Source organism: Vicia villosa, linkage group LG2 (genome assembly GCF_029867415.1).
Source record: "Vicia villosa cultivar HV-30 ecotype Madison, WI linkage group LG2, Vvil1.0, whole genome shotgun sequence".
NCBI classification, from domain to species: domain Eukaryota; kingdom Viridiplantae; phylum Streptophyta; class Magnoliopsida; order Fabales; family Fabaceae; genus Vicia; species Vicia villosa.
Window position 1 is genome coordinate 225,949,193 of NC_081181.1, and position 10,759 is coordinate 225,959,951.

Here is a 10,759-nt window from a genome sequence, read left to right on the forward strand (position 1 = left end):
GTGTGGGAGCCTTTACCCAGCAACTGATAGATTTAATCAAATCATTTATCATTTATCTTCTCCCCCTTTTTGTCATATCATCAAAAAATAGAAAAGATTCAGATGAATAAAACAGAACACATGGAGGAAGAAGATGATTTCATTAAGGTTCAACCAAAGGGTACAAAAGTACAGGATGAAAAGATCAGATGCACAGAAATAAAACAGATGCAAAGAAAAGAAAGAAACAACACAGACTCAATCTAAGATGGCCCTAGTCTTGACAAGATCTTGGCCAGCATCTCTTTAACATCGTTGTTGTGTCCTTCTTGCCTTTCAATGAAAGCATCATACTTGTCATTGAGTGAGCTTTGCTCATCCTGTCTCCTCTGAATCGCTTCTAGAGTCCTTGCAAGACGAGAAGGTTCATCAGAAGAAGCTTCACAGCTTTGATCCACAGGAATGACATGTTGATCTGCAGCTTCCATAGAAGTATCATTTGCTGGGATATCCTCAACAGGGTCTGATTCAGCAACATGATCTTCAGCATCTGCTACTTGCATAGAAGCATCTCCATATTCTGCAGCAGGAATTTCAGAGTCTCCACTCTCTAGTGCCTGAAGAATGGCAGCAAGATTCCTGGGAGCAGAAGGACCTTCAACTGCTGGTGGGTCAACAACTTCTGGAATGACCAAGTTTGGATCTTTCTCAGACGGGTTTTCCCTCAGATAGTCAAAGAGAGTCTTGAAGTCTCCTAGCAGAACAGGATACTCAGGAATCCAGATAACCATGTCCCTGCATGGGTTTGCTTCCATTGCAGCAGTCAGTCTCAACACTTCCAATTCATCCACAAAGGGCTTCTCTTCCAAAAGATATCTTCCTTTGAGGCGAGCAAACCAGAAGTCTTCATAATTCCTCAGAATTCCACGAGGCCGTGGGGCAGCAGCTACACAAGCTTCCTGAAGTTCTAAAAACAGAGCATCTGATTTTCTGCGAAAGATCCTCCAGAAGTTCCGCATAGCAACATCATTCAATCCAGAACTTTCAGCAATTCTGAGAGTATCAAAGATACTTCTGAGATTCTTCTTTATGTTTTCAAAAACTACACCAATAGGATATACAGGGCGGGATTTTATTTGGGTTTTTGAAAAGGCAGGGTTGGAGGTGAAGTATGGAAGAGGTTCTCTATCCAACCTATAAGAAGATTCTGCTTCAGTATCAGAATCTAACACTACCACTTCAACTTCAGGATGAGGCTTGGGAGTGTAGTTGCAATCACGGAGCAGCTGCTCATGTGATGCAGAGGTTGGAAAAGGAGAATCACAAGGATTGTTTTGAGAGGTGGAGGGAGGATGTTCAAGAGTGGTATTGAGAGAAGGTTGAGATGGAAAGAGAGTTTGAAGGGGTTGTATATCCAGAACAGGATCTATGGTAGGTGGAGAGGAAGGAATGGTTAAAGGAGAAGATGGAGGTGTAAGAACATGGACATAAACAGGTGATTCTGATGAGGCTTTTTCTGGTTCAGGTGTAGGGACAATCTCTATTGGTGCAGCTTCTGAACAACAAGCAGGAACAGACTTTGGTTCAGAAATGCATATACCTTTGGAACCCCTCAGAAAAGCTTTGGCCACATCCTCAGTCTTTTTCTGCTTCTTACTCTTCGGCTTTTCAATAACCTTTGCTTTGCCGCTCGCGATTTCTTTCCTTCTGACATAAGCCAGAACTTCTGGTTGATTCTCAGCCTCTTGAGCAGCATTTTCTTCATCTGAGCTTTGAATAATCATCTTCCTCTTCTTGGTTATCTTCTTTTCAACAGCCTCAACCATCTCATCATTTTTGTTTGACTTCTTCTTCTTTTTCTCTTTCTCAAAGTCATCAGATACGGCCTTAACAACATTAGCAATCACCTTTTCAGAAACCTCTTGTTTAGAGACAGCAGAAGGATAATCATGCTTTCTTTTAGTCCTTTCTTCCCTCTTGCGATTTACTTTGAAAGGAGCACCTTTGTCTTGATCTTTAAAACTCTTATTCTCTTCAAGAGATTTCAGATAATCAGTTCTGACTTCAGGTACCTCACTATTGAAGAAGGTTTCAACGTCAGCCAGAACTGGTTCTCTTATGGTTCTTGTTCCAGCTAGAGGTTCAGGAACTTTGAGAAAAGTGTCAATTATTTTCATCTTCTTTAAAGAGAAGGCATTCAGACAGGCTCCAGTGGTGACAGCAAGATCTTTGATGATACCTTCAGACTCCAGACTTTCAACAATCTTGGAATGTACCAGAAGGTTTGTAATAATCCTACCAAAAGGAATGGTTGTTCCAGCATTTTCCTTTCTGAAAGCATTCCTGGAATCCTTTACTGCTTTCCACATATGGTTGAAGATAATGTAAATCGCATCAACCTTCTTCTGAGTGGCAATGCAATAAAGAATATACCTTTGATCATTACTGATGAAATCCGAGGCATGAGTTGATTTCCTATGGTAGAAGCACCCGAGAAGGATCTTTGTCCAGATTCTGTAGATATCTCTCAAATTCTTAACATATTTAGTTTTCTTGACATTTGAATAGAGAGTGGATAGAATATCTTCCCAATCTTCTCTTTGATCAGACTCAAAAACCCCTTCAGGATTTTTCAGATCAAACATCACTCTTAGGATGTTTTCAGTAACAACAACAGACTTTCCATGGACAAAAGAGAGTATAGCTTTTGGTGCAACCACAGCATGTACCCAGAACTCCTTGACAAGATCCGGATAAACAGGGCCAACGAACTCAGCAAACAACGAGGTCCATCCTTGAAAGATGATGTCTTCTTTAAGGTGAAATTGATTTTCTTCAAGGTTGTCAAAGTCGACCATGAGTTCACACAAAACTTCCAAATCATCTTTGGGGATGGAGCATGCAACAACAGGGGTGAGTTCCTGGTGTGTTTCTTCGTGCATATGAAGAAGAGTAGATGAACCAGCAAAATGAGATGAAGAAGCAGCCATTGAACAGAATGAACGAAAACGAGCAAGAGAAGCGAACTGGGTTTTCGATTAGGGTTTTTAGAAAACGGCTAAGAACTTTTCAAACGAGAGAATGCAAGGAGAGAGAGAGAGAGAGAGACAAAGGAGCGAAAAAGATGTATGATATGATTTGAAAAGCATATATAGAGACGGATTAAAAAAATATAAATTGAACAGTTCCAGAATCAAAGGAAATCAATTTTATTAAATGATGAGTGACGTGAGGAGAGAGAACGTGGTAAATGAAATGATTTAAAACAGTTACCTAGGTCGGCGTCTTTTCAACTGCACGCTTTGTACTAACCGTACAGATACGTGTTCATCATCAGATAATAGATGACAGCTGTAAATATCAGAGAGATTTTACGCCTTCAAATTCTGATTACTGCTTCTGAATTGATCTAATTTCTCTTCTGGAAATACTCCTTCTGAAGTGTGCTGATATAAGTCTGAATGATCTTCTGATCCATTACTTCTGATCCATTACTTCTGATGTACACAGCTTCTGGAGGTTTACTTCTTTGTTCTGCAGCTTCTGATAAGACAAAACTGTATCTGCAGAAATTCTTAAGCTCTTTGTTTCATCAGAAACAAGTTTATCATCAAAACATATGTTTATTGATTTGTCCACAATCAATGTTTCAATGTTGTATATTCTGTAGCATTTAGAGCATTCAGAATACTCAAGAAAGAAACATCAAAGCCTTAGAGGCAAACATCATAGATGGTTCCAAGACTAATAAGCTTCTTTTCTGAATTCCTACAAACATGGTTTCTTCAACAGATTTAAGAACCAGAACTTGGAAGACAATCTTTCTTCCCTTCAAGTGTTGAGAGCAACTTGAGTCTAGGTGTCATGTCATGTTGAATGTTGTCTTCTTTGTTATCAAGAGAATCTGCAAAAGAAATAATCTTTTTCTTTGGTACCCACATCTTCTTGGGTCCTTTCTTGTTAGATTTTCTCAAGTTCTGATTGAACTTGGGTTTGACATTATAAGCAATAGGAGGAACAGCATGATAATTTTTAATGTGAGTTTCATGATATTTCCTAGGTTGTGTCACATGCTTCTTGGTGTGTGTTATGTGAAAACTTTGTGCATGTGAAGTGTGCCTAATATCATGAGAGTGGCCATACTTGAACTGATCATACAATGGCTTGTATGTAATTTTCATTTCATCAACAGGTTCAAATTTGTATGGGGTTTCACCCTCATAACCAATGCCAACTCTTTTGTTTCCAGATACGGCATATATCATAGAAGCTAGCTGACTTCTGCCAATACTTCTAGATAAGAACTTCCTGAAACTTAAATCATATTCTTTCAGAATATGGTTTAGACTGGGAGTGGATTTTTCTGAATCAGAAGGAGATCCAACATTATTGGATAATTTTAAAAGTTTTTCTTTTAATTCAGAATTTTCCAATTCAAGCCTCTTTGTTTCAAATTCAAATAGCTTTTTCAGCTTTTTGTATTTAATACAAATCTGAGACTTGGATTCCAGAAGTTCAGTTAATCCGGAAACTAACTCATCTCTAGTAAGTTCAGAAAATACCTCTTCAGAATCTGATTCTGATGTAGATTCTGATCCGTCATCTTTTGTCGCCATCAGCGCACAGTTGGCCTGCTCATCTTCTGAATCATCTTCTGACTCATCCCAGGTTGCCATAAGACCTTTCTTCTTATGAGACTTCTTCTTGGGATTCTCCTTCTGAAGATTTGGACATTCATTCCTGAAGTGTCCTGGTTCATTGCATTCATAGCACATGACCTTCTTCTTGTCAGATCTTCTTTCATCAGAAGATTCTCCATGTTCAAATCTCTTTGAACTTCGGAAGCCTCTGAACTTCCTTTGCTTGGTCTTCCAGAGTTGATTTAGCCTTCTGGAAATCATGGACAGTTCATCTTCTTCTTCAGATTCTGATTCTTCAGGATCTTCTTCTCTAGCCTGAAAAGCGTTAGTGCATTTCTTGATATTAGATTTTAATGCAATAGACTTACCTTTCTTTTGAGGCTCATTTGCGTCCAGCTCTATTTCATGACTTCTCAAGGCGCTGATAAGCTCTTCCAGAGAAACTTCATTCAGATTCTTTGCAATCTTGAATGCAGTCACCATAGGACCCCATCTTCTGGGTAAGCTTCTGATGATCTTCTTTACGTGATCCGCCTTGGTGTATCCCTTGTCAAGAACTCTCAATCCAGCAGTAAGAGTTTGAAATCTTGAAAACATCTTTTCAATGTCTTCATCATCCTCCATCTTGAAGGCTTCATACTTCTGGATTAAGGCTAGAGCTTTAGTCTCCTTGACTTGAGCATTTCCCTCATGAGTCATTTTCAAGGACTCATATATGTCATAGGCCGTTTCCCTGTTAGATATCTTCTCATACTCAGCATGAGAGATAGCATTCAGCAAAACAGTTCTGCACTTATGATGATTCCTGAAAAGCTTCTTTTGATCATCATTCATTTCTTGCCTTGACAGCTTTGCGCCACTGGCATTTACTGGATGTTTGTAACCATCCATCAGAAGATCCCATAGATCACCATCTAGACCCAGAAAGTAACTTTCCAGTTTATCTTTCCAGTATTCAAAGTTTTCACCATCAAATACCGGCGGTCTAGTATAACCATTGTTACCGTTGTATTGCTCAGCAGAGCCAGATGTAGATGCAGGTGTAGGTGTAGACTTTTCACTTTCATCAACCATCTTTTACCGAAGCGTTTTTCTCTTCCTGAATCTTTTCTAAACACGGTTAAGTGCTTGCACCTTAGAACCGGCGCTCTGATGCCAATTGAAGGATAGAAAAACACTTAGAAAGGGGGGGATTGAATAAGTGTGACTTTAGATCTTGGACGATAAAAATAAATTGCACAATTATTTTTATCCTGGTTCGCTGTTAACGAAGCTACTCCAGTCCACCCCCGCAGAGATGATTTACCTCAACTGAGGATTTAATCCACTAATCGCACGGATTACAATGGTTTTCCACTTAGTCCGCAACTAAGTCTTCCAGAGTCTTTTGATCACACACTGATCACTCCAGGAACAACTGCTTAGATACCCTCTAAGACTTTTCTAGAGTCTACTGATCAACACGATCACTCTAGGCTTAGTTCACTCCTAAGACTTCCCTAGAGTATTCTGATCAACACGATCACTCTAGTTACAAACTGCTCAGCCAACTGCCAAGACTTCCTAGAGTATACTGATCACACGATCACTCTAGTTCCTTACAACTTAATGTAATCTATTCAAGAGTTTACAAATGCTTCTTAAAAGCTATAATCACAAACTGTGATATTTCTCTTAATGTTTAAGCTTAATCTCACTAAAATATTACAACAGCAATGTAGTGAGTTGATGAAGATTCTGAGCTTTGATTGAACAGCGTTTCAGCAAGTTTATTTTCGTTCAGAGTTGTTAAGAATTGGTTAACCTTGCTTCTCATCAGAACTTCATATTTATAGGCGTTGAGAATATGACCGTTGAGTGCATTTAATGCTTTGCGTGTTCCGTACAGCATTGCATTTAATGTTATACGCTTTTGTCAACTACCTCGAGCCTTGTTCACGCTGTGTCTACTGACGTTGCCTTTAGTAGCTTTAACGTTCCTTTTGTCAGTCAGCGTAGTCTGCCACGTGTACTTCCTTCTGATCTGATGTTTGTGAATACGACGTTTGAATATCATCAGAGTCAAACAGCTTGGTGCATAGCATCTTCTGATCTTCTGATCTTGAAGTGCTTCTGTTGCGTGATACCATCTTCTGATCTTCAGTGCTTCTGATCTCATGTTCTTCTGATGCTTCCATAGACCCATGTTCTGATTCTGCTTCGACCATCTTCTGATGTCTTGCCAGACCATGTTCTGATGTTGCATGCTGAACCATTTGAGACACAACTTCTGAGCGCTGAATTATGCGTACTCTTTATATATTTCCTGAAAGGGAAATTGCATTGGATTAGAGTACCATATTATCTTAAGCAAAATTCATATTATTGTTATCATCAAAACTAAGATAATTGATAAGAACAAATCTTGTTCTAACAAATTTAGCCATTTGAGATCATAGAAAATAACGATGGCCTTGGTCTGGTTCAACGGTCAAACGGTTTATTAGGAAACAGTTCCAAAAGCAATTACTCTTTCCAGAACAGTTTTTTACTGTTTCTTCTGATAGGAGTTATCTTTAAAACCAGCACATGCATAGTCATTAATATGTATTTCCGTATTTATAATTATTTATTAAAAATTTAATATAAAAAATATTATTAAAAAATAAAAATAAAAAAAAGATTGGGTATTGGCGCCACCCCACATTTTGGGTATTGGCACCATGGAGGGTGGCACATACCTTCAAATTTTAAGACAATGGCGCAATGGGTGGCTCCTACGACATCCCCCAAAACTGGTTACCTAGGTAACTTTTTTGATGATGTGGTTTTTTTTTTGTAATTTTTTTTTAAAACCTGATTATTTAAAAAAAAAATTGTCAGTGAATCAATAATATTATTAAAATATTTAAAAATAAAAGAAAAGTATATGTACAACAACACCGTGAAGATAATTGAATAAGAGTTATTCCAATAAAAATTATAAAAATAATTTTTAAAAGTGTTCATCTATAAGGTTTATAGGCATTTTTAATAGCTTAAGGGTCTGTTTGGATTGATGGAAAAGGGTGGAATGGAATGGAATAGAGTGGAATGAAGTCGGGTTTAATTGTTTGGTTTTATAAAAAATGAATGGAATGAAATGGTATGTGATGGAATCCATTTCATCATACCATTATTTTAGGGTCTGTTTGGATTGATGGAAATGGATGGAATGAAATAGAATGGAATGGGGTGGAATAAAGTCGGGTTCCGTTATTTGGTTTTATAAATAATGAATGGAATGGAATAAAATAGAATGATATGTGATGGAATCTATTTCATCCACTACCACTATTTTAGTCTATTTTTCATTCCTCTCAAATTAAAATACATCCAATAGAATGAAATCAATTAATTAGCCAATTATAATTTTTCCTCCAAATTCTCTATTTTTTAAACCATTCTGCACTTTATTCTTTCAATTTTTAGAAATTATATATGGTATTGTTTTATTTTGATTTATATATTTTCTGCATCGATTACTTAAAGATGCATTCTTTATTTATATATGGTATACAACAGAAAAATCATGCTATGGATGAAATTTGGAGCATCCAACTCTTCGTTAAAACAAAAGTTTAGATAATATAAAAAATTATGTATCTAATATAATATTTTTTTTCAATAACCTATATACTATTTATACTAATTTTTATAAGAATGATAATATAAAAAATTATGTATCTAATATAATCATTTTTTTTAATAACCTATATACTATTTATACTAATTTTTATAAAAATGATGATATAAATAATTGATACTGCTATTCATTCTATTAATTCAATAAAATATATGTCAATTCATTCTACTGTTCATGCTACATAACATAATATGATTTAATTTTTTTTAAAAACAATTTATTTGATTTGTTTTAATTTTGATATGGTGTCTTATTTATTATAAAAAATTTATAAGTTGATTCATTTTTATATGAATCTATAATTAAAGTTAATTTTTATTATTTAATTTTTATAAATAGCTAATGAAGACATAAAATTCAAATATATAAAATTGGTTCAAATGATGTTGGTTGATGTATCTATTATTATTGTTCTAATACATCCTTTAAAAAATAAATGTAGAAGATCCTAGATATCTTATAAAATCACATAGCAAAAAGAGAAAATTAGAAATAACCATGTGATTTTTTAATAATCTATATTAGGGGTGCTCGCGGTGCGGTTTGGGCGGTTTTGACGAAAAAAATCATCCGAACCGCAAGAGAAAAAATAGTGCGGTTTGGTTTGGTTCGGTTGGCTTTTAAAAAAAATCCGAACCAAACCAAACCAAACTAATGCGGTTTGGTTCGGTTCGGTTGGTTCGGTTTTTTACAAATATTTTATTGAGCCATACATACACATATAGATGATAACATAATTTTGTATTTATACATTCATACACTATCAAATAACAACAAAACTCGTCATATTTTGACAACAATTTTCCATTTAATATGTAAAAATTAAATTAGACAAAAGTGGAATATTAAACATAAAATAATAGCATAAAACAATATAAAAATTATTATAACGAAACAAAAAAATAGAAGAGACGAAAGATTAGTGAAAGTGAAAAAGAAAAAAGTGTTGAGAGATTAGAGAAGAAGATATGCGATAAAAACGAAACTGAAATACGGAACATTTACATAAAAATGAGAAGGTGAAAAAGAAAGAATATAAGAGAGTAGAGATTATAGAAGAAGAGGGAAGATATATGTGGCAAAGAAGGTGCGATAATGTTATTAGAGATTTTAGAAGATCGGGACTGAAATTATATGTGTAAGGATGAAAAAATTGTTCGTAATCATAATGCTAATGTATAATAAGTTTAAGTTTGGGTTGGATGTGAGTTAGTAAAATTTAGGTTGTAACATAGTGCGGTTTGATTCGGTTTGGTTCGGTTTACAAAATACGAACCGCAAACCGAACCGAACCGTGCGGTTTTGTAAAAACTGACCCAAACTAATCCAAACCAAATGCGGTTTTTTGCGGTTTCGGTTTGGTTTGGTTTGGTTTGCGGTTTTCTATTGGGTTGGTTTGGTTTTGATCACCCCTAATCTATATACATATTAAAGGGTAAAAATGAAATAAAAAATTATAATATTTTCTGCTCTGTCCAATTTCTAAACAATGGAATGAGATATTAATTTTGTTCCATTATAAAATATCTAAACAAAAGAATGAAGTCTGTGTTCCGTTTCATTCTATTCCGCTCTATTTTATTTCATTATGTTCCGTTACTTTTAAGTTATTCAATCATAGTCTAAACCAGAGCTTAATTAAGTATGTTATTAAAAAAAGTCTAAATTTTGATTTTTTTAATTGAATAGGTCTTACCTTAAATAAGTTAGGTTGTACACTTCTATAGACCGGTCTAGCCTATAGTCTAATTTAGAATAGTATAATATACTAATTCAGAATGTTGGAAAGATAAGATAGGTTGTAGACTTGTAGTCTTGTACTCTTGTTAATGTCTCGGTCATTTCTTTAGAAATCCCTGAGATATGGTATGTGCCTGTACACATCCCTTAATATGTTTGAAGTGTTAATTTATAGTTATATTGTGTGCTCCAAACATAAGTGCATGGGTCTCGATCTAACATACGTGATGTTAATTTGATTCCATGAGAAATAAAAATTAAGAATATTGAATGTTTACACCGATGTGTCTTTGGGCGTCTTTCTTTCATTTTATAATGAATGATTTATTTGGAATAAAATGATATCTCAAAATGAATGATTCATTCAATTTTCAATACACTTTTTCTAATTCTACCCTCTAATTAATAAAAAAATCACCGTTCTCAATACATGACAAGGGTACTATAGTAAAACAGTATTATTTCTCTTACTTCTTACATTTTTCTTAAGTTGTGTGAAATTATGTGTTTGGTCACTCACTGTGAGACAGATGGAATAATAGAACTTAAATAGATTTTGTGTACTAGGTACTCCATCCGTCTCACAATGAATGATCTATTTGAAATAAAATGATATCCTAAAATAAATGAGTCATTTCAATTTTCAATACACTTTTATAATTATATCCTTTAATTAATAAAAAATTCACCGTTCTCAATAAATGATAAGGATATTATTGTAAAAACATCATTCTCT